The 25,442-nt window shown below is 47.6% G+C and overlaps 1 non-coding gene across 1 annotated transcript; it reads right to left on the reverse strand.

The window, feature by feature from the left end:
- Positions 1-20,443: 20,443 nt before the first annotated feature.
- LOC125355771 lies at positions 20,444-20,550 on the reverse strand. The gene has a single exon (XR_007211706.1). It is a non-coding gene; the product is annotated as a U6 spliceosomal RNA (small nuclear RNA).
- Between the last annotated feature and the right edge of the window lie 4,892 nt (positions 20,551-25,442).

The raw sequence follows: 25,442 nt of genomic DNA on the forward strand, positions 1-25,442 counted from the left end.
ACCCTCAGTCTCTCGGAGCATTGTTAGGCTGAAATAAGCCTTGAGTGGCTGGGAATATGGCCTAGTGGCAAGAGTGCTTGTCTCGTATACATGAAGCCCCAGCACCACATATATAGAAAATGGCCAGAGGTGGCGCTGTGGCTCAAGTGGCAGAGTGCTAGCCTTGAGCAAAAAGAAGCCAGGGACAGTGCTCAGGCCCTGAGTCCAAGGCCCAGGACTGGCAAAAAATAAAAGCCTTGAGTGGAATTACAGTGAGGTCACCGGGTGAGCCAGAACAGAAGGGAGAAATGTGAAGCCAAATAATCAGAGAGAGAGAGAGAGAGACAGACAGACAGACAGAATCAGAGACACAAATAAAAGACACAGAAACAGACAGAGAGAATAGAGAGAGACAGAGACACAGAGAAATGAAGACACAGAGGCAGAGAGACAGAGACAGAGAAACAGAGAACATAGAGACAGAGAGAGTCAGAGACAGAGACAAACAGAGGGAGCATAGAGACACCGTGACAGAGTCACAGAGAAAGACACGGAGGCAGAGGAAGAAAGAGACACATACACAGACACAGAGAGAGATGCGGGCAGAGCACTCGGGGGAGGGAGAGAGCGCAGGCACAGGACAGACGTGCCGTGATGGCCGGGGAGACTCCGGAGCAGGGACTAGGGCCAGCCTCGGATCCTTTCCCTGGTCCTCACAGAGAACCAACCCTGCCAACCCCTTTCTCCAGCCTGGCGCTGGTGGGTTACGAGCAGGTAAGCTGAGCACAATCTCTGCTCATAGCACATGGCTATGGTGGTCCCCAGAAGCTTGACTGGGGGGCGGGTAGGGAAGGGAAGGCAGCCGAGAAGGCGGGGATCACATGGGGGGGAGGACTCCCTGAGAACCACTGGGGCTTAGTCCCACCGGGGAACCATGGCCCAGGATAGGCTGAGGCTGAAGTGTCCAGCGGGGTGCCGTCTGTGTTTGCTGCGAGCAGTGGGTGGCCCATCCCGGAATGGTGGACGCTGACATCCTCGGTGCTGTGACAGTGGTCGCCACTCGCTCACCATTTAGAAAGCAGCCTTGTTCACAGGCTGGGTGCCCTGGTTCAAGTCCCAAGGTGGCCCTGGAGCTCCTCCAGCAGTCACGATGGCTGTGTTCATTGCCGAAGAACCTAACCCGAGGAGAGGAGAACGGTGGGAAATGGCTTGGTTTTAGACCTCACCCCATCTCCGGGGGTGATCCCCCTAGGTCCCCCCCACTACCACAGGCACCTCAGCCAGGAGGCCTAAAGGAAAGCATTTCTTTAGTGGTTCTAAAGCCGACAGCCCTGGAAGGCCGCATGGGCCCCATCACTCGGGGTGGGCCCCCAGTTTTCCAGCAATCTGGACGTTTGATTCTCCCTCTCTGTGCCTGTGGGAGGGCACCCCCCCCCTCCTGGTGTCCCTCACTTTTCTCTTTGGGTATCTATCCATGAGAGAAGGCGAGATCATAGCGAGAACCAGGGATCTTAAGCCACCACCCTTAGGGACTCAGAGGATGTTCTTAACCCGGGCCTCCAGCTCAAGGCCTCTTCTTCGGGGTGGGGACCAGGGCTCGTGCTTTCTGGACTGTGGGACTAGAGCCCTTGTTCTAACTAAAACGAGGCAAAATGATGCATGTGCATAACCGGGACATCTTCTGAGAGGTGGCAGGGCTCAGAGCTGTTCCCCTTAGCACTGGTATTTCTCAGGAGGAAATTGGCAAAACCAGAAATTACTGTGAGGGTTATTTGATGAATTCTACTAGGGTCCAGGGGCGCCTGGAATCGGGTGATCTTCGCCTAGAAACCAGAAAGCTGTCTAGGCCAGGAAGCCTCCTGCCGGCTGTTGTTCAAGCATCAGGTGGCTACCAAGAGATGCAGCTTCCTTGACCTCATCGCTACTATTTCAAATGCACTTGGGGGAAAAAAAAATGTAAGTGGAGTTTAATGAGCCCCCTCTGGCTCTCCGCTTGGGAAAAAAAAATGTTAAGATGGGATCCATTTCCAGCTTGAAGTGAAATCATAGGCAAAAGAACTTTGCCCAGTTTAACTCTTAATGGCCTCCCTTGGGAAAGCTTTATCGTTTTGTGCCTGCCTCCAATTTGTAAAGTCTCTCATGCAAAAAGGAGCCGCAGCAGGCTCTAGGAGATGTGGGACCGAGGGCGCTGTCGCCAGGTCTTCCCTCCACTCTCCGCCCTTCCCTACCCTTCCCACCACCGTCCCCCAGACCTCATGCTGGAGTCCTGCTGGATCCGAGAAAGAGGCTGTGACTTCAGGATGGGCGCCCACGGGAGCAGCCACGAGACAGGGTCATTGTCACAGCCAGTGCAGAAGCATGGGAACCGTCCAAACACCACATCTCCACATCACACGAACCCCGAGCACTAAGTGCAGCTGAAGCAGGGCAGGCTGCTCGGGCTTGGAAAGCAGAGTGAGGGAAGAGGAAGATCGGCTGCTGTACACCCCAGGTGAAACCCCAGGGTCGTCCATCCTACGGCATCCATCATATTACTAGTCCCTGAAAACGATGTGAGCAAGATTCAGACTTACTAATGAATCCATGCTGGGATGAGGGCTTAGTGTTTTGAGGGAGCGTATGGTCACAAAGGATGGAAACCAATGGAAAGCAATGGCAAGATCATGGCAAGTCTCTGGGCCCGCAGAGCTGCAAGTGGGCTGGATGCATTAGGCCAGGTGTGTTCTGAGAACAGAATTAAAAGAATCGAACTAGTCAATGGTCTGAAGGGAAAGAGAGAGAGAGACAAATTGACTGTTAGTTATAGACAGAGATGAAGGTAGCCACTAAGGGATTGCTCATAAACGCTTATGATAATGGAGGCTGAGAAGTCCTCAAAACCTGCAATTGATAAACCCAAAGACCCAGGAGAAAAGGTGGCAGAATTCTACTCCAAGTTCAAAGGCCTGGGAACCTGATGAACGTATGATGTAGAGTCTAGTCCTGACTCCAAATCCAAACCCAAGGGCAAAAAAAGGCTGATAGCCCATCCTGGAGGCACCACGCCAGGGCAGGAGAAGCTGAAGATTCATACACCCTGCAAAACATGATGAAGAAATAAGGCAGAACTCTGCATTACCACATTTTTCCACCAATATAATAAGGTGCTCAATTGTGCGTAACCGACAGGTACAGATTGGGTGCTGGAGGAAGACATCCGAGCAGGTGGATGGCTGAGGGAAGGTTGACCGGAAGGCAGAATCGATCTGGGTTGAAAGATGGGCAGAAGACACGCCTCAGCAGTAGGCAGATGAGGAGTGGGAGGGAGCAGGGAGTGACTTGACCGGATGAATGAATGCGGCAGAATTCTAGCCACCTTTCTTGGGAAGGCCACCCTGGGTTTGGCTCTCCATTATTCCACTGGGGACATGCACTCTTCGCTTTTATGCCTTGGAGTCCCATTCTCTTAAAGTAAATGCCTGCCTAACGGGGTAAGGGAAGGAATTCCTGCCTGGGTGGATGAGGCAAGCCAGGGAAAGAGCCTGCTGGGTTGTTGGTGCTCGGTATCTGGCCATAGTTACTGATCTTGTTCTCTTCCTTTTTACGCCTCCCTCCTTTATGTTCAATTGCATTAGCTGATGAATAGGAAAGACTTTAGAGCTTGCAAAAATAAATGAGACAGATGCATGTTTTGTCTCTCGTTACAATATTTCCTTTGTTTCAATGGTTTCCTCATTAGCTTTTGTTGTTATTTGTTTTTGTAACGCTGGGGATCAAACTCATGGCCTCTTAGGTGCAAGACAACAGCCTTACTTCTGAACTCAATGCCCTCAGATCTGGTGAGGTTTTTGTTTGTTTTATTTCTGTTTTGTTTTGCTTTTTTTGTGCCAGTACTGAGGCTTGAACTCAGGGCCTAGACAATGTTCCTTAGCTTGTTTTGGTCAAGGCTGGCACTCCATCATTTTAGCCACAGCTCCACTTCTGGCCTTTGGGTGTTTATTTGGAGATAAGAGTTTCGTGCAGGAAGTACCTGATTTATGTAACTGTAACCCCTCTGTATATCTGTATATCACAATTAAAAATTAAATAATTTTTTAAAGTTTCATGCACTTTCCTACCTGGGCTGACTTTAACGCAGTGATCCTCAGATCTCAGCCTCCTGAGTAGCTAGGATGACAGGTGTGAGCCACCGGCGCCTGACTTCAGATCTGTTGTTAGCATGTGCCTCTTGTTGGCCCCTGTCCCTGTGCTGTGCAAAGGTAATCGGTGTCCACCCTGTCTCACTGGCCAGCCTGCCCTGGTACATGTCCATCTCCGAACTTCTGATCTTGGAAGGACTTTCCCCAGAGCCCCTGGCAAGCTCAGGCATCGCTAACACATCTGGTCATGAGAGCTCATTCCATGCTCTCTTTTTTCAAATTTGGCTTTTCTTCGACCCAAGAGAATTCATTTGTCTAAGCATGGTCCAGGCTGAGCAACGAGAACAGTCAAAGAGCCCCCCACCCCGGTCCCAGGAATCAGTCCCAACGGACCTTTAGGGTTTGAACTTCAGGCTGTGCAGAGATCTGGGGGGCAGGGGGGGGGCAGTCAACTGGCCTGGGACTGAGGGATGATGTGGAGTGGCAAGTGGTAGGGCAGGCAGAGTGGCATAGGTGTGTGGGAAGGAATCGGATTTGAGTGAGCATGCTTAGCTGACAGAATAACCTGACAGCCTGGCCCTGGGCCCTCTCCTCGCATGTGCAGTTGCTCCAGCTAAGTTCCAATCAGCCCAAGTTCAGCAGGGGGAGAATGGAGCTTCAGGGGGACTCCCAGGAGTCTCAAGGAAAACCCTTCTTGATGCCTGTCGCCGAAGTCACAGACTTAAAGGCCTCCAGCGGCTAGACAACCAATGGACCAGGAGCGGATGCTTTTCGATTCCTGACCTTTTCTAAATGTGTGCCTCCTTTGGTCTGCTTTTAATTTCCCCCTCTTCAATGGAAACATGAATAGAAAGAAATATTTCTCTATTACGAGAGACTTGTTAAAAAGTGTTCCTCTAAAGCCACAGTATAAAAGTAATCATTGAGAGTGCAAATTTCCAATTACAGCTTAATTAAAAACAATAACGGCAACAACTACCACATGGCACGTACCAAATTTAGTCTTAAGAGTAAAAGTATTCGTCTGAGACATATGGTCTAGCACGGATGTCAAGCGTGTTCAACCATGTGCGTCCTGTACTCAAGGAATCTATCTACCACGAGCCCAGACCAGAGCAAAATAGGGAATGGGGTAAGGAAAGGAGAGAGGGGAGGCAAATGCCATAAAACTTCTATGACCATGCCCAACAAAGACATCCATTTTACAGCACACAATTTCAAGACAGTGTCTTAGTGAGGTGCTAGAATGTTCCATGTGCAATGAGCCCTTGCCTTTTACTGGATAATAGGGTGGAAGAAGACAAGAACTGGGGTATTTAGGGTTAATTTTCTTGCTGTGGAGCAGGGGACTGGGAAAGAGGCGTTAAGTTCCCCCTCACAGAATGAAAGCAGAGGGTGGGGTTTTTTTGTTTTTTTTTTTTTTTTTTGGTGGTTTCTGTTTGCTTGTTTCATTTTGCCTTGTTTCATTGAGTGTAATCCTTTTTTTAGGAAGTCATGGGAATCTAGAGAACACTAAAAAAAAAAACCTCCAATAGTTTTCTTCTAATGATGAAAAATCATCTAACACTTAGTTCATATTTTATATGCCATTTAGTATCTTCACCAACCGTACATCCGCTCCCATTGCCATAAAAATATCAAGTTCCAGTTCTCTGTGGAGGATATCCTCCCTGTTTCTTTCTCTCTTCCATAAGATTCCAACAAACTACAGACACTATTGGATGGTTTTCTGAATTCCCAAACTTTTCTGGAGCCTTCTGCCCTGTATCATTATCAAAGACAGTACATATGTATTCATCTGTCTAGCCCACCCAACAGATGCAGTCTTTCTTCTTTCTTCTAGTTAATGAGGAATCAGCCATTATCTCTTGACTGGATACATAAATGACTCCTACTAGCTGTGCAGCAAATACATAATTGAAGATGGCTCACCGACAAATAAATCACCTGTTCTACTTGGTCTTTTGGTATACAATAGAGTTCCATCTCCTCTGGATTGTGGAGATTCTGGCCATACTTGATCTTAGAAGAAACTAAAGAGGTGTGTATTCATTATCTGTTGCTTTATTGCCACAAAACTGGTTAGGACTGAGAAATGGGCCTCCCAGAAATAGCCATCCAAGAGGAAGAGAGACGCCAGGACAGAGACAAAGTACTCCAAAATGCTGCGTGGGAGGGAACAGCATGGGTATGGAGTGGGGGGTCCAGAGGTGCAGCCCCCCCCCGAGTCCTCGTGGAGGCTGTGTTTCACAAACAAGGGTACTTAGTGCTGTTGCCAGAGACTTCGGGGCCTCCTGCCTTGGAAAATTACCAAATTCTCTTTTTCACCCGGGATTGAGAAGGTTCACTTATTTCTGTGAACATGAACCATTATCTGGAAGAGTCAACAATTCCCTAAGTATATCTGACCTGTTCCATTCTATTCCATGAAAAGCCTCTAATAATAATCGCTCTTGTTTGCTCCAATCTCACAGGGACAGCTTAAGGTCTTTTTTTTTTAAAGTATAAGTATGCTTTAGAAATGAGCTAGTCACACAGATATGACAAGTTGCTCAAACCAATGGCCTTCTGGGTAAGGGACTAGGTGTCTGCAATGGTGGCTTTCTGTGAGCTCTCTTGTACCCAAATGCTGTTGAAGAAAGAGATTCATTTAGAATGAATCACAATAGATTGTTGAACAGATACAATTTCAACAAACACCAGTCCTCCCTGTTGATTGGGTGCCTGGGTGTTGCTTGGGTCCTAGGTCTTGTCTCTCAAGAGTCAAGTTAGAAATGAACATTGCCATAACTACCTTTAGGATCACAAGTGAGTTGAAACCACCTGGTGAGATCCAGGCGTGTGTTTCTGTAAATACAGGCCTTTGTTTCCTGGAGTTCCCCTGGGACCTCATCCGATTTCATGACAACTTCAAGTTTGTTTCAATCTTCCCAACAGCCTCTGGGGGTCTCTCTGACACTGCACCTGGCCGGGTGATTAGTAGGCATACAATCAATATTTATTTGATACGTTAATAAATGAATGAGGAAGCAATCCCCAAATCACATCTGATTCAAACATTAGACTCCGTTTGAGAAGGGTATTAAGTTGGCCAACTCTGAAAATTCCCAACTCAAGGAAGATGGTTGCTATGGCAACCCCACTAACTACACACACACACACACCCTGCCCCCCCTCACCCTTGGTCAAAGTGGGTGGCCTGGCTCTTGCTTCTCTGGCGATTGGACTCTCTGAGGCTTTGGCCCATTTCCTAAGCCTAAATCCAGAGAGAAACAGACACCCCTGGTATATGATCTCCCCCTTTCCCCCCGCCAGCGGGTTCCCCTGTAAACCTCCTCAATTCTGGTTCCCCAGTGACCCCAGGCCTCCTGCTGCCATGGGAATTAGTGTGTGCACGTGCAAGCTTGTGCTCACACAGGCTCGTGTATGAGTGTGCACAGACTGAGGTCTCTTGTACTCCTTGTTCTGCGTGTTATTCTGCCATGAGCCCCAGCTTGTTGGTTCATGTGAAGCAGACCTCGTGAGCAAGGGGCAGAAAGAAAATGTGAGCCAATCACCACACTGTCTCCCTCCTCACATTAACAGGGAGAAGATAAGGTTTAGATTAAGATGACACATCATTTTTTTTTCTTTTTTTGCCAGTCCTGGGCCATGGACTCAGGGCCTGAGCACTGTCCCTGGCTTCTTTTTGCTCAAGGCTAGCACTCTGCCACTTGAGCCACAGCGCCACCTCTGGCCGTTTTCTGTATATGTGGTACTGGGGAATCGAACCCAGGGCTTCATATATACAAGGCAAGCACTCTACCACTAGGCCATATTCCCAGCCCCATGTCATTTTGATCTCTTATACCAATCCCAGTCAATTGGTATTGGCTGCCGAGACAGCTGTGTCATGAAAGGCACAGAGGCTGGGTTCTAGCTCAGCGGGAAAGCATGCCACCATCGATTCGTAATGTCTGCTGTGGGCACGCATGGAAGGATGACCTGAGAAAGTCACCGGCCACACTAAACGACAGCAGGAGATGGTGGCCCAGCACCCTTTCAGCAGCAGAAGGACCAGGGATCCGGCTTCCAAGGACAGACAGGGGCGTTTGTCTACTGCAACACGAGCACACGCCTGAGTAGCACAGCACAGAACAGTAGAGCACATAGAACATAGCACAGCATAGAACAAGGTAGTATTTGTACTGGTAGGGAGGACAGGAAGGAAACAATGGCTTCCATTTCTGTATATCCTTCCTTTCTCCTTCCTTCCTTTTTCCTTACTTCCTTTCTCCTTCCTTCCTCCTTTCCTTCCTCTTTCCTTCCTTCCTCCTTTCCTTCCTTCCTTCTTCTTTCCTCCCTCCCTCCCACCCTCCCTCTTCCTTCTTCTCCCATGCATTCAGATGACCCCACAGAAACCAGAGTCACATGATTAATGAACACTCACCGAGTACGTACGGCCTTGAACACAGGAATAGCACATCCATTTTCTGTCTTTAAATTCAGGACTTTGTGCTCACCTGACTTGCTTCTTCAGGCTGGCGTTCTATCACTTGAGCCATGCCTCCCGCCCTGCTTTGTGCTGTTTATTTTAGAGATGAAATCTCACCAACTTTACTGAGGGAGCTGGTCCCAAACCTCCATCCTCCAAATCTCAGCTCTCCGCCACCCCCCCCCCCCGCCACCACTCCAAGTAGCTACAGTTCTAGGCATGAGCCACAGGTATCTGTTGCAAGTTAGGTTGTTGTTGGTTTTTTTCCTTGCCCATGGCCTCCAATCATTTGGTAGGAGTAGTTCTCAAAGTCCTGAATTTCTTAGTCTTGAAGGTTCTTAGCTGCTTGGCCCTGAGGCCCGTGAACTGGTAATGGGCGTCCTTGCGTTTGTGGAGTGGAAAGCAAGAGGAGCCTCCGCACTGGGAGACGCCATCTGACCAGGAGCTCAGGATACTTAGTCCTTCCTCTCTCGCTTTCCTACCCAAACCCCAGGATGGATGTTTGGGCCTTCCTGGCTCATGAGAGCACTGACACAGGAGCATCTTGATCTGTAAACAAGGGTTTGGGCATTGCTCTGGGGGCTGCACCCTGGCCTGCAGGTAGCCAATCAACTCTTACTCACTGAGGCCTGGAATGTTCCTCTCCCACCATCTCCTCCCTAATGTCCTTCCACACCCTGCCCAAGACACCTCCTTATCCCACAAGCCAAGACGTGGGAATAAGGTGCTAAGTTCCTTCCTCACCAAAATCCGCTCTGCAGAATACCCGACACAGGGCCATGGAAGGAGAACAGACACACACAGGGTGTGCTTGGATTGCTTGGGGCCTGTAGTGTTCTTCCTTCATTTATTCATTTGTTTATTGGATTATGGAATGTTTACAAGTGCATAATGTTGTAGAGCTGACTCCATCTTGATTGGGGAGACATGGTAGGAAATGGTGGGGGGAATAGAGCGGACTCTATCTTGATTATTAGGTCAGCCTGACCCCAAAATTCTGCTTCTGTAAAGGGCTTGCTTAACTTGTTTGTTGCTTGCTCTACCCACCCCCGCATCAACCCCCTACATCTGTGCTACGCTTTTACGCTTATAAACCCCAATTTGAGGACTGCTCCTAGGCACGGTGGCGGCTCTCGAGTCTGCGCTGTGTCCCTGGCGGGTCAGCCCGCTTTTCACAGTCGCAGTTTCAGCTCCCGAGTCTGCGCTGCGTCCCTGGCCGGTCAGTTCGCCTTCTGCTTCCCCAATAAATCCATCTGTTTGCTTGAGACTGTCTCTGAGTGGTGGACTCTTGGAGGGACGGGGACTCCCTCTCTCGAACCCTATAACATTTCTAACCCCATAACACATAATTAACGATCTTGAGAATGGGACCCATGTTCAACCATAAAATTGATGTTTTTCATAACTACTCTACACCAACAGGTGATTTTTATACAGCTTCATAATTTAATAATTTTGTGCATGAAACAGAGTTTCATGGAGTGGGATTTTCTTTCTACTCGTGGCCTTTCAGCTCTCAGGGAGCTCAGGACTTGGGAGCATTACAGACCTGGGATTGGGGAGTGGAGCTCAGTCACCTCTATCTCCTTTTCTCTACGGCATCTTCCTGGTGCACCAGGAACATTTTCCACTCACCCGATCTTGAGGAGGCACACAACATCCTTGCCTTTGGCCAGTGTGTGGTTGAGAATTTTCCAGAGACCATGCAGTGAGTCAAGGGCAGACCACGGGCCCAATGCCAGGACGGAACGCCGTGGTCTTCTTGTGATGATGGCGCTCAGGCAGCTCTGGGGCCTGGCAGAAGTGGCCGCTGCCATCTGTAAGGAAAGCCTGCGACCTCACTGCATCTGGAATCCAGCAAGAGAGTCTGCTGTCCCTTCTCCACGAGGAACGGAACATCACCACACATGACCCTACACCACTTCAGACAGCGAGGGGTGCTGAACAGCTGGGTAAAGTCGAGATACAAATGGGACTCGCCCTGATAGCTATCAGCCAGGGGTGCCCCCAAACCTCGGAAATACTGAGCTTTGGGTACCACTGTGCTCCCATGGTTCTGCCAAACACCAAGTGCCTCTTCTCTGTAAAGAGATAGACAGACAGACAGACAGACAGTCAGAGAAAGGAGGAGGGAGAAGGGGGGAAGAGAGAGAAGGAGGAGAGAGGGATGGAGAGGGAGAGAGAAGGAGGAAGAGGAGTGAAGAGGAAGGGAGGAGGGGGGAGGGGAGGGGAGGAAAGAGACTACAGCTACCATCAGTTCCCAAGGGACTGAGATGTGGTCCCCAGAATTCCTATCTGGAAGTAGCCCAGAGTTGTACACCCTACAACCCCCATACACATACATTGTATACACCACACCCACGTGTGCACACACATATACCATACACACACCATATACCACATCCACACACACGCACACACACTGAACTCTGTTTGCTCTTACTTCTGTGAAGGTGCTGATGGTTTGGGGCTCTGCCGAGTGCAGGTCCCACCCCCCGAGAGACACACCTGTATTCTGGCCTAGTTAGGTGATGTACAAGAATTCGTGCTGCTGCTTCAAGAGAAGGGAGATGAGCTCATGTCAACCAGATCGCACGTGTCAAGTCTGGAGAGACAGGCAAACTAAGCTGATTATTGGCTATGTCACCCCAATAAGTTCTGGTGGACAGGGTAGGGGGCACTTGAATTATGTGCCTCTCCATAAAAATGGGGCACAAATCCAATAACGGTGGATTAAGTTAAATTAAAATGATCAAAGTCCCACTGCCCTCCACGGAGCTCTGGCAGAGATTTCTCTCCAGCCCTGACTGGTGGTGACCCAGGCCTTCCCAGAGGTGTGTGAGCAGCAGCCCTGCTGGTTCTGGAAAATTCCTTCTGAGAGTCTGAGGAGGCCCTTGGGTGGTCTTGGTTTATATCAGTTGAATCTAAGAAATCCCAGGAGGATCACCAGTCTGAGAGGTCTTTGAGGGGACTCCAGGTGGCTTTGAGACATCAGCACAGGGCGGGACCTCAACACAGCCTGGTTCCTCCCTGCGCTGCCAGTCACCTGTGATGGACAGAGCTGAGTTCACAAACCAGAAGCTGTGAAGAAAGCACCGCCCACCCGTGCGGGGCACTTGGCTTATGGAAGCGTGCCGAAACAAATAAGGGTTTTACATGAACAACCCAACTGCTCTGAAAAAGTCTGGCAGTACGAGACATGGGTCCCCAGGGCAACGAAGTGGGCTTCCTCTCCAGACATGACAGATACGCTCTGATCTGCATAAATCCCAAATCATCCCCCTCCCCTCCCAGAGCAGTCATCTGTTCTCATTACCTGCCTGGGTGGCCCTGGCTGGCACGTGAGTCCTGGTAGAAAAGAAGTTTCCAGCACTTCCTTCTGTCCCGTCCAGATGAGCAAAGACGCCTGGCCTCCTTGGTTTTGTGTTTCGTTATTTAGCAAACTGTGCGCCGAACCCATGGCTTAAAATGCCGCCGCTGCTGTGTAAAAGCTTGTGGCCAGTGCGTCAAGCTATCAACCAGGCGTGAATGGCCGTATCTCTGTCTTCCGTGGCATCCGAAGAGGGCGTCAGAAGAGATGGTGGTGGACTGCTGAAGTGCCAGGAAAGGAGTTAACATGGCGGGCCCCAGGCAACTCCAGTCCAGTCTGGCACTTGGTGGGGATGGCTGGAGGGCTGGGCTCTGCTGGATTCTCACCCAGACCATCGGCACTGGCCTGGAAGGCACGAGGAGAACCGGTATGGTGGCTTCGGGTCCCCAGAACAAGCATTCCAGGATGCCAAGCTGAAGCCACGGGCTCTTGAGACCTCGTCTCAGAGAACTCAAGTGTTATTTCTGTCATTTTACTAGTCAAGTCACTAGGGCCAGCCTAGTCCTGGAGAAAGCAATGAGACTCAACAGAAGGAATGAGAAAGAATCTGTTTCGTCTGTAAGCGAACTGAAGTCTGTAATTCAAATTATCTCCTAAACTAGGAGATAAGAGATTAGTTCAAATAAGGAGTATCTAGTAGACTATAATAATAAAAATGATATCTCTGTCCCCCGGTTGGAAAGTCAGCTGTCTGAAGATGACCTTGTTGACATGCAGTGGCACATGGGATTCTTGGTATTCCAAAAAACTGAACATCAAGCTTTTATGAGAAATAAACAAATAAGGAATTACTGATTCCCACCAATAAAAGTAACTGTGCAGGCAAATATAAAAGACAGCATAAATGGAATTTTTGTACTTATTTTTTATCACCTATCTAATTTAAAAGACAACCACATAAAGCAATAATGATAAAACTATCAATGCCTTACGATATGTAAATATGTAATTTGTATTACAGTAATTGTACAGAGAAGGGAATGGTATTTTATTTGAAGCAGTGTTTCTGTTTACTATTAAGATTAAGCTAACATTTGTTTGACTTATATTGTCTTACATTAAGATGCTAATTGCAATCCCCATGACAACCACTAAGAAAATACCTTAAAATATGTTATTAGAGAAATAACAAGGGTAGAAAGATGGCAAACAGAAAACGTCCATTTAACATAAAAAGAATCAGAAACCAAGAAACAGAGACTATAAAAAACAGAAGAAATACTGATAATAAATCACAAAATGGCAGGTGTAAATCCTACTTTATTTACAGTAATTATGCTTATAACATTACATTAAATATAAATGTATTAAACACTCTAATCAAACAGCAGAGAGATGAACAGTGTGAGAGTTTTTTTTAATGACTTAACTGTGCACAGTCTATAAGTGAAACATTTTAGATTCATAGATGCAAACAGCTTAAAAAGTAGAAAAAGAAAGTCTTGGTTCGTGCACACAAAAAGCTGAAAGTTAGTTTTTATATGAACTTCAACTGGATCCGGGAGTTCAAAACCATCTCCCTCACCTACACTCTCTTCAGTGTTGGTTGCACACTCGCATGGTTCTGCCTCTCCTTGTGGCTCCTGGAAGCTTTAGGCTGAACAACTCTAATGGAAAACAAGCTGCTTTTCTCTACTGTACAAGCAAAGCTTCCTGAGTTGAGTCTCATTGGGCTCATGTTCACATTTGAGTCCGTTTCTATGTCCAGATAAAAGTCACATGTTCTGATACAGATTCTGAGGCAGTTTAGTTGATATTCCCCAGGCCTGACAGTGGGTAGGGAATTCTACAGTGAAGACTAGGGAATTGATAACCAGAGGCAAAAAAAAAAAAACAAGTGCCCATTACAGATGCATTGGTCAACTTCTATTGGAGAGATGTTTTCTGTGTGTATGTGGGGGTGGGGGAGCCAATTGCCGTTTGAAGCCAGTCCAGGCAGGAAAGTTTGTGAGATTCTTATCATCACTATCCACCAGAGGGGGGAAAAAAGCAAAACTAAATGAACTATGAAGAATTTGTATTTCTATTTAAGTTTGTGCCTTAATTATCTAAGACTTTTTGCAGTAATGTGTGTGTGTGTGTGTGTGTGTGTGTGTGTGTGTGTGTGTGTTTTAACACCCAGGATGCATAGAACATTCGTGAGTTGAGTTCTGGGAAATGGGGAGAGGGAAGATGCGATCTCCCATCCTGGAACATTGACCTGCCCAGTCTTCCTTCAGCGGTGAAACCCTATGAACCAGGAATGATGCTAAGCTTCTTGAAGTTGGAGAGACCGAGGCACAGGGGGATCAACTGCCCCTATTGCAAGCAGTAGCATCTGAATTCAAGAGTCCTTTGTTATGGCGCATGGCCCACGTGCTAGCTTGCAGTGTGCTATAGCCATGTGTCTGCCTAGTGTCCGTGCTTAAGTCAGAAGCCATGGCCCTGCCCAGCATGAAATTAGACTTCACTGCAAGTCGGGGCTAGTCCAGAAGATTGAAGAGTGAACTTGCCAAGTCCAGAGGCAGATGTCCTTAGCTTTAGCTTTACTGGAAAATGGTTTGTGCCTCAGAGTCCAGCTGTTAGTAGTTGGGACAATTTACAGGCCCCTCTGTGGCTGCTCAGGCCTCCCCAAGGGGCAGCACCGGGAGCAATTGGTGCTCTTATGGTGATGGCTCACGATGTTGCCTTTATTTGCCTTTGGAGTCCAGCTCGTGACACACCAAAATTCCAGGTGTTTGCTTCCATGGCTGACTTTCCCCTTGGTGATTGCTTGTCTTTGGCAGAAGATGATAACTAATGAAGAAAAGATAGTTCCCTTTTATCCAGATCTTTAGTTGAAACAAACAAACAAACAAACAGTTCCTCTCATTGTTGAAGGAAAAGGCAGCAAATTCTGGTAAAGTGTTCTGCTGAAAGCAATTACACAGACACCACCATAAGAAGTGGGGTGTTGCTACAAGCTGATATGAGATGTGTGTCAGGCAAAACAAAAAGTCTACTAACATCCCTCCAATGAGATTAGACACTATTTTGTCTATCAAAATTATGTAGCCAGCAGTCCAAAGACACAGCCCTTTGCTGAAAGTAAAGTGGGGCATTTTTAACTTATCAGGAATGGAAAGCAACACACACACACACACACACACACACACACACACACACACACACACACACACACACACACACTGGTCCTCCTCCACAGAGTGCAAAGTAAACATTAGCAACTTGGTTTTGTAGAAGTTACGAAACCTCTACCATTCCTTTCCATTCCCACCCATTCTTTTTTTTTTTTTTGTATCAAATGAAAGGTTATTTTGCTAGCAGAAAACCGTTATTGTTGCTGAATTTGCTAAGAAAATTGGGCAATTTATCAGTGAAGATGGCAACAGCAACTCTGCAGGTTGTTGGAGGCGTTATTTGCCATTCTCTGAGGCATTAACAAGCTGGGGGAAAAAATTCCACGTTCCAGAGTAGCAATAATGAATGGTGCTGTCGGGGGGCAGGAAGAGAGATGGCGGCTATGTCTCTGGTGCCACTCCTGGCAGAGAGCAGGCATTTGTAGAAAAGAGCTTATGGTGTTGGATTCTCATTAGAATTAATGGTAGGTGTGTGCTGATGCACACACGCACAGAGAGACAGAGACAGAGAGAGAGAGAGAGAGAGAGAGAGAGAGAGAGAGAGAGAGATTGAGATTCTGAACCTTATTCTTCAAATCTCTCCAGAAGATTTGGAACAGTCAGGATTAAGTGACTATTTTCTCTGTTCTTGCTGGGTTCACTCTTTCTTGTTGGCATTCCTTGTTGGTTTTTTTTTTTGGGGGGGGAGGACTTTGAATAATGCCTGTTTTGTAAGGACACCAAAAAAATAGTGCCACAATTGGGGACAACACGGATAATGGTGTGGCAATGATGGAGTAAATGCTATTTGAAAGGAATATAAGCAAGTCAAGGTGGCTATAGTGTCAAATGGCCAACCTGTTATTTATTGAGTATTTTATAGGAACAAGTTCTTTTTAAGCCCAAACGCTTATATAATTCATAAACAGAAGACCTGAGAAGTGTCTGGCCAGGTACAATGACTAGAATAAGAATGCATGCTGCATCAAGTCCGATAGTCCAGCTTGAAAGTCCTGCTTTTGAACCACAGGAAATGTAGATACAGGCAAAACGGGGTGTCAGCTAGATGGATGAGACTCCGGGCAGTCTTCTCATGCTCCAAACACATCGTCGGTGTTGGGAGGGACAGTGAGAATTGTATTGGCCAAATCTGAGAGAGAGAGAGAGAGAGAGAAGCAGTGAGAGATAGAAAGAGATGTAGAGACACCAGGAAAGACAAAGAGACAGAGACCCAAGGAGAGACAGAAAGTCAGAGAGATGGAGGCACAGAGGGACAGAGGGAAAGAATATAGGTACAAAAGGACAGAGAGGAGAGAGTGACTAACAGTGATAGAGACAAAGAGAGACAGAGAGACAGAGAAAGACAGAGAGATCGAGACACAGAGAGACAGAGAAAGAAACATTCCAGCCTCAGGGGGTTCTTGCAAAAGGCCCTCGGTTGGGAGCAAGCTTGGTAGGGATGGAAGAACAGAAGGAAGGGCACCAGGGCTGGAGAGGAATAGACGAAGGAGAGCCTGGAAGAAAATGGGAAGGAACCAGATCCTACAGGACATAAACCAAGAATCCGGAACCCCCTGTTGGGTCCTCTTATACCTTGCTTCTTCTCAGGCTAGCTTCCAGGAGTCAAGTTTTCTTCAGGAGCTTTCAAGCAAGCCGAATATGTCATAGATCTGCATCGATGTAGTAACGGTTACAGTCTATAGGAAATCAGTGTCAGCAATTATTGCTATATCAAGCAAGGTAATTACCAAGGCCATTTGGGGAAGCTCTCGGCTATATACAATTCATCCCCTATTGTTTGCCTTCGGCTGGTCATTGCGCAATGTCACCGAGCAACTGGATGGAAAGGAGGGGAAAAAAGCATATTTAATCCAATAAAGGTCGCCCTCCTGTCTCTCCCGCTCCGTGACATGCCATTTACCGAACCATCCATTCATGTCCCCAAGAACAAAAGAGGTGCTCCGCCAAGCAAAGGAATGATAAAGTTCAGTTGGAAATTAGGGAAGAAATTGCAAAACTATGCGCGGCCAAGGGCTCCATCGCGCACAGAAATCAATAGCTGTCAGCCCGGAGGGAAAGGGGGAATGAGGAAGCCAGTAAATAATGCTGAGAAGGGACTTGGGACGAACGCAGTCCACCCAGGAGTGGGCTTTGCGCCAGGCCCGTGTTTTCACGTGGGGCTAATGGTGACACAGCCACGGTGGCCACACCTGTGAAAGGTCATTTGACTCCTTTGCACGTTGGAAGAGTCAAGCCCCGGCCTGGTGGCTTCCAAGGAAAGAACTGGGCGGGGGGGGGGGGGTAATATTCAAGCCCAAACCATCACCAAGGTGGGCGCCTGCGGGTCACGCCTGTCATCCCAGCTACGCTGGAGGCTGAGATTTGAGGATCGCAGTTTGAAGCCAGACAGGGCAGGAAAGTCCATGAGACTCTTATCGCCAATGAACCAACAGTGGCGCTGTGGCTTTGAGTGTTTGCTTTGAGCAATCAAGTTCAAGGGAAGTGCCTGCTCCCTGAGTTCAAGCCCCAGGACCCGCACAAATTTAAAAAAAAAAAAAAAGAAAAAAAGAAAAAAGCATCAACTTCCCTGTGGTTTTTTTTCCTCCTCTGATCGAGTTTATCAAATTACAAAAGGCTGAGCGCTGCCTGGAGGAATCTGTTGAGGCCTTACTTTCTCAGACTGTCTGAAAAGATGAAGATAAGAAAATGCACAGAATTATTTAGTTTTAAAAAAGATGTCCGTTGGGCTTTCTTTTCCCTTCTCTTATCATCGCCATTGAAATGAGTTCCTTCCAGCTTACATTCAGGAAAGTTTAATTATCTACACATCCTCACAAGAGCCCTCCCCATATTAAAAAAAAAAAAAGAAGCCATCAAAGGGAATTCAGGATTATGGCTAAAAGGAATTGAAATGCTGAATAGTTTATAGCATTTCTCACACTGCACCATCGTTCCTTCTTATTAAATAAAGCAGTCGAACATTTGATATACATCTTTTTGTTTCACCATTTCGTTTTTTGCTTTTTGTGCCAGTACTGGGACTTGAACTCAGCGCCTGAGCGCTGTCCCTTAGCTCTTTCACTCAAGGTCTAGTACTTCTACCATTTGGGCCACAGCTCCACTGCCAGTGTTTTGGTGGTTAATTGGAAATAATCTCTCAGAATTTCCTGCCCAGGTTGGCTTTGAACTGTGATCCTCAGATCTCAGCCTCCTGAGTAGTGGAGATTATAGGTGTGAGCCACCAGCACCCTTCTTTCAGTGGGTTTTAGTGCAGACTTGAAAATGGTGTGCTAGTAAGTGGTAGGGAGAGAGATGATGAGACAGTTTGAAATTTACAAACTGGTAATGTGAAGTTCTAGAGGCGAATGTGAGTTCTGTGTTGTAGGCCTTGGTGATAAACCAAATTTGTGACTTCTGTCCCTGTGTCATTGTGTTGACATGAAAACCACAGCCCACTTCTCCTCTGAAGGTTAGCTTCTCCTTTGAGGTTTCTCTGCTAAGAAGGTCATCAGCTATAGGGTCCAAAGTGGGGTTAATCTTGGTCTAGAGCCCTGTCTTTTAGTAATTATACCCTACTTCCTCATACACACACCTGTTCAACCATTCATCTGTCCATTCATCCACCCATCCATTTATCCATCCAACTATCAATCCATCTATCCATCTATTCCTCTGTCCATTCATCTACCCATCCATTTATCCATCCAAACATCCATCCATCCATCCATCCATCTATCTATCCATTCATCTACCCATCCATTTATCCATCCAACTATCCATCCATTCATCTATTCCTCTATCCAGTCATCTACCCATCCATTTATCCATCCAAACATCAATCCATCCATCCATCCATCTATCCATTCATCTGTCCATCTATCCATCCACCCACCTATCCATTCATCAATCCATATATGAATCCAACTGTCCATCCATCTATCCATTCACCTACCCATCCACTTATCCAGCCAGCCTTCAGTCCATCCATCTCTCCATCCACTCCTCTCCAAAGCATCTGCATTCACCGTCCATCTGTCATGCAGCACCTTCTGACTCTTCCCACCTCATGGCTATTCAGATTTCTCACCTCATGACTGTGCTCATGCTCTTTCCTTACCTGGAATTCCTTTCCTTTTCCTGTTCCTTTTTTGGGATCAATTAATTGAGCCTTCCAGATTGCTTTCCTGGCAATGCCAGGCAGAACTAGACACTGGCTCAGATTTCCCAATTGTACCTGTTTCAAATATTGCAATGATTGTCAGATCAGTCAGTGTGCTTGTTTATCTCAGTTTCCCAAATGTCCAGGGAGACCAGGACAGGGGAGGAGCTGCTTAATGGGGGTGGCTCATTGGGTCGGTGTATCAATTCTTAGGGCTCTATCTCAGGCACATTCAACAGAAAGCTAGAACGGACTGTGCCTTTAAGGGGAGGCGGAGCCCATGTTTCAGAATGCATCACCATTCACTGTCTCCCTCCAGCCTGATCCAGTGTGTTCAAGAGTTCCAGGACACTAAGCCACTCTTCTGAGTGGCTGTCACAAAGGTGACGGGCTGGCAGGAAACTCGATTCAGCAAACATTGGTAGAACGGCTAAAAGCGCTGAGTCTTTGCTTTCAATGTGGATGAGAGGATGAGATCGAAACATCACTTGTGCCCCTGGCGTCCCTAAAGCCTGTGCTCTGAGTCACGAGAGGACGGGAATGAGGAGGAGCCTTCCCTGCCATGGAGCTGGGCGGCCAGGGCACCCTCCCCAGACCCGCAGCTGGCCACGTCCAGATCAAGGGCAGCTGTCACTCACCTGGTGTCATCTGCCATGCTGGTGTAGCCACAGCCACCAACGCTGGGCTCACCAAGCCCCTGGAGTGTGTCTGCACCCATTCACTGAGCTCCATTGCTTCCTCCATTCCCTTACATCCTGGGGACAGAGATGGAATCGAAATGCACGTGGCAATGGCGTTCTGGGAAAAAGTAATAGCATGCCACATACAGTTTTCCCAGATATGCAAGATCTAGAAGTGGTTTTCATTGGTGGAATGTTCTAGAATGTGTGTGTGTGCATGTGCGTGTGTGTACACACACAGATTCAGTCGCTTTCTTTTTTAAATTTTTTTATTTTTATTATAAAGGTGATGTACAGAGGGTTTACAGTTATGTGTCAGGTAATGAGCACATCTCTTTTTGAGCGATGTCCACCTTTCCCTCTCTCTCTCCCCAAGCTGTATAATTCACTTTCAGCATAACATCAGTGAGTACCACTGTTGCATTTATTCATCCCTTATCCCTCCATCTCCATGCCCCCCTTACCCTTCCAAAGACAGATAAACAAACAAGATAAAAAGAAATAAAAAATAACAGCAGGGGGGGCGGGAAACCTCTTGTTTCCATTTCCTGAAGTTCATTCCAGAACAGTGATGGAATGCTTCACCAATGTGGGTGTCATCTTTGTGCAGGGGCCATGCTAACATTCTCAGCGTCCTCCCAGTTTTAGCACATAGGCTGTAGAAGCGAGCGCTTAGCTGCCTTTCTCTCAGTGGCTCTCACCAGTGATTCTAGCTATTCAGGAGACTGAGACCTAAAGGGCAAAGTTCTAAGCCAGCTCAAGCAGACAAATCTGAGACTCTTTACCTCCAATTAACCACCAAAAAGCTGGAGATGGAGGTGTGGTTCAAGTGGTAGAGCCCCATGCCTTGAGTGAAAACGCTAAGGAACTATGCCTAGGTCCTGCCTTCAAGCCCTACTAGTAGCACCAGAAAAGAAAAGAAAGAGGAAAAAGCCCTCAATAAGGTTGGCTCTTACTCCTAGTGGCTTTATTATTGTTTAAGATTATTAGAAAGTACCTCAGAGCTGTGCCAGTTTTCTAGAAAGTTCTATGAAACATGAGACTGGAGATACCTCACTAAGAGGAGGCAGTTGCTAAGCTCCTTAGCCTAGTCCTCCGAGGTCAATACAATAAAGATGTATTTTTACGCAAATCCTCAGGTGAGAAGGAGAAAGAGAAACAAGTCAAGTCTTGCATAGGGGGTTCACAGTGTGGGGTACTTCTTGAAATTAACAATCTACTGACCATTTACTGGGGTTCCTCATTGCTTAGTGGATATATATGATCTCCAAGCCAACTTGGAAAGTCAAGATGTGGACACATGGGACAAGGAGAGGAACACCGGGAGCACCAAGCCAGGGGTGCTCTCAGGTGAGTCAGGAGAGACGATGCTGGAGGGCATGTGTAGGGAATGTTCTGGAACTCTCATGCCACGGAAGGGTTCTGGCAGGCCCAGTGGTACAAGTCAAGCGCCAGGCCCCTCCCAGTCCAGAGTGATGGGGCCAAGCCTGGCTTCCCCAGAGCCACACGGGCATGGCCGAAGACCCTGCAGGAGAGACGCTGTGATGGACAGCTCAGGGAGGCTGCTGAGTGCTTCCTGAGACCACACAGGAGGAAAGCCACCCCCTGAACAAAGCTAGCTGGGAGCCCAGGGTGGAGTGTGGAGGGGAGGGAGGCAGGGAGCCAGGGCCCTGAAGACACTCAGAACTCCAGCAGACTGCGAGGCCCTGTGCAGAGAGGCCGGAGCTCCATAAGAGCGTGGCGCTCGGGGGCCCCGCGTTGCCTGCCTCAGGAGCACCCCTCCTGCCCAGGTTCATAGCTTCGCCTACATTCTGTTTGCTCCCCTGGAAAACGGACATCCAATAACATAAGGTGGTAGATCAAGCCTTACATGCAGCCCCCAAAGGGCGTATTCCTGGGAAGCACGTGGGAAGTGTTAGGTAGTAGCGTTATTCTTAGGGGAAGTTGGTGAGAGAGGGTTGGACAAGGCTGTGATGGAGTTCATAGAGTTGCTGTTGTTTCCGGCGGGACGGATTCAGGCGAATGATCTGCCACAGACAGCTGTGGCAGGAACTTCCCTGGCCGACTGTCGGGTCAGAATAGAAGAGTCCAAGCTGGGCACCGATGGCTCATGTCTGTATTCCCAACTACTCGGGAGGCTGAGATCTGAGAATTGTGGTTCAAAGCCACCCCGGGCAAGAAAGTCCATGAGACTCGTATCTCCAATGAACCACCAGAAAACCGGAAGTGACGCTATGGCTCAAAGCGCTAGCCTTGAGCAAGAAAGACCTCGGAGATAGCACCCAGGCCCCGAGTTCAAGCCCCAGGATTGACCAAAAAGATAAATGAATAAAAGAAGAGTCTACATAGGACATGAAGGGTTAATCTCATTCTATTTCTTTCCTATCTCAGAGTTCCCTAAGGTTTAAACAGATTTTTTTCCTCCCAATAATATAACTCCCAGCCATTTTCCAGCAAAAGAAAATCACATGAGAATACAAAGATTAAATGAAATATTTAAATATCAAACGAAGACCACAGACTCTCCGCCTGTTTACCCCAGAGCTGTCTCTTAACCTGTGCTTCGGAGATGATCAAAAACATCCATGGGGCTGTCCACCCCAGAGGTCAGGGGCAATCACCAGTTGATTGGTTAATCAAAGGGCAGCTCACTTGCCAAAGACGTTCTGTGGTGTGCTTCGTAATTATCTGGAATGTTAACTCGTGGCAGATGCTTGGTTGGCAGGTGTTTTCTCCTTTCCGTAGGCTGTGGCTTTGCTCTGCTGACTGCTTCCTTCCTTCTGCAGAAGCATTTTAATTTGGTAAACTCCCACTTGTCTGTTTGCACTTTGGTGCCCAGATCTGCATCATGGAACTCCTCAGCTGAGTTTCCTTCTGGCAGTTTTATGGCTTTTGAGTTTAGTTGGCACATGGGTCCAATGCCATCCTTCTGTATGGCTGTCTTTGTTGGAAACTGATTGATGGCCGACAATGTGTGGGTTACATTTTGGCCTTCCTATTCTCTTTTGTTGGCTTTATGCGTCTGTTTTTATGCCAGTGCCGTGCTGCTTTGACTAGCGTAGCTTTGCAGTATCGTTGGAAATCAGGTAATATGGCAGCTCCAGCTTTGTTCTTCTGACTCAAGACTCCCTTTGTTGGGCAAGAGGATACATTCAAGGCTCTGTTGTTGCCAAATAGTGTCTGCAGTTAATAATAGCATGATGTATTACATACCTGATGGTTGTCCCCAGTGCAGACTCAAAGGGTTCCAACCACAAAACTTGAGTGTTAAAGGTAATGCATGTTCATTAATTCCATCTAGACATTCCATTGTGTTTATTTCAAAGCTGTCCTGCGTGTCATAACTACACAGAACTTTTTCATGAATTAGAAAAAGATATTCCAAGCTCACATTTCTTCTTCCTTGAAACAAATGTAAAGCTATTGGAACTCACACCTTGGATGGATTATACAGTCCTGCTAACTCTGTGTCTCACCTAGCCTCACACCCTGCAAGCGTGTGTGTGCGTGTGTGTGTGTGTGTGTGTGTGTGCCCATGGCTCTGTGGGGCAGCTCCCTGCTTCTGCTGAGGCCAAGGCTCGGCTCTACAGACTTGGGTCTTGGGTCCCTCCCATCCCGACCCTCATCTGGGACAAGCAGACAACCCTGCTCCCTCCTCCCCCTGGGGGGGCTCATGCTCCAGCACAACAACCCAGGCATGCTTCCAGCGAGAAGGCCAGAGGGTGGAGCCTTGGAAAAGCACTGCCAGGCTTCTACCCACCTCTCCATCACTATCAGACCCTTGCTCAAAGCACATGGCAGGACATGCCCAAGATACCAGACCAGGGACAGAATCCCCCACCCCACAGACCGTGAGGAAGGGGCGTGATCTTCCATCACAGGAAGAAGTGGTGGAAGTATGCACCCTTCTGTCAATCAACCAATCACAGGCTCCAAGGACTGCAGGGGAGGAGAGGAAAAATGGATGAGAGAAAGGAATATCAAGATCACACATAACATGGGGGAACATTTAGGCCCCAGGCCCAAAGTCCAGGAGTCCCAAGTTAGATCCAGCCACTTGCCCCTCAGACATGGTGAAGGGCAGAGCGAGGAGATTCAGTCCATGGCAGCCATGGGACACAGCGCTTCAGGACATCCTCAGCCATCTCCAGGGTGCAGACATTGGCTGTGTGTGAAACAGGGAGAATGGAGGACGGAGGAGGAGGAGGAGGAAGATCTGCAGAGTTACAGTGGCCCCTGGTCCCAGGGGAGGCTGGGGAAACCCTGAGCCCAGCCTGTGTCTCTGGAGCGATTCTGGACAAGTTTTCACTTTATTACTGGAACCAAAGAAGAGTGAAGAGGTCTCCTGAGTTGGGAGCTGTTTCCTTTAAGATGACAAGAAGGCGTGGCCGTGGGAGGGGCAGCAGGCCCACCAGGCTAGAGGCTCCTCACTGGGTTCGGTCATTCTTAGGGATGGCAAAGAGATGGCCACGGAGAATAGCTCAGGCCCAAGGACTCAAACACCAAGCTGAGGGAGTTTGGGTGCATTCAGATGACCCAGCAAAAGCATCTTCTGAGTTGCCTCTTCCATGTGGAGCGTGGTGAGTGGTGAGCCCCATTCACAGACCTATTTGCATTCAAGGAAAGAAAAAGACTCATCTTCCATTCTTCACGGCGGCCATCTCTAAGTCCCTTTCAACACTTCTGGTCATGTCTACTCTGAATGAATTCAGATATGTCTTACAAGATAGCCTTTCTGGTTTTCTTAAAGCCTTTAATAGTCCAGGGAATAGAGACTCAAGTGAAACTAAATGAAAATAAACCAAAAGAAAAAAAGAAAGAAAAAGCTTATAGAAATTAAGGTTTCTCCCACTTCCAGATAGGCTTGACTCCCCTTTGTTGATGACAGTTCTCAGGCTTTCTGTTTACTGTTCCCCATGAAGTGGTCTCGAGTAGAACGATCTGACACACACTTCGTGTCCCCATCTCTAGATCCCAAGAAACCAGCCGTATTTGAAATTCCATAATGAGAACTGAGATGTTGCCGTTAGTAGCTCTCCGTGCTGTGTGTTTTTCTCACACGGCAGCCATCTCAGAAATAGTCTGCTTTCTCCTCCGTGTTGTTTTATAAGAGGAGCTGCCACTTTAATAGCCAGGACACTTGAGATCTATAAAAGATAATAGGCATTGAAGATGGTTGACTGAGATAGACCCAGCAGAGAGACGTTTTGATCATCAATTGTTTTATTACTATTACTAGGTAATAAATATTGGCTTCAGGCCACCACCACGTTCTGTTTGTGAAGGAGAATTGGGTTATGTGTCCTTGGTGATGACCTTTATGGAACTGTATGGCTAGATTCCAACACCCTGACCACTGGCAAGTACTAGGCATGACAGGCCTGCTCTGACCTAGAGCCTAAAATGCCTTGGTAGCTCCTTATAAATTATGGGCTCCATCCTTTTATGGGAAGCAGTTATTCACAGTTAAGTGTGGTTGGGGCTGTAGCCAAGTGAAACAGCAGAATCCGTCTGCTATGTGTATATTCTAGAAGAAAATATTTATTATTATTTTATTATTATTA

This window comes from Perognathus longimembris, chromosome 7, assembly GCF_023159225.1.
Source record: "Perognathus longimembris pacificus isolate PPM17 chromosome 7, ASM2315922v1, whole genome shotgun sequence".
NCBI classification, from domain to species: Eukaryota; Metazoa; Chordata; class Mammalia; order Rodentia; family Heteromyidae; genus Perognathus; species Perognathus longimembris.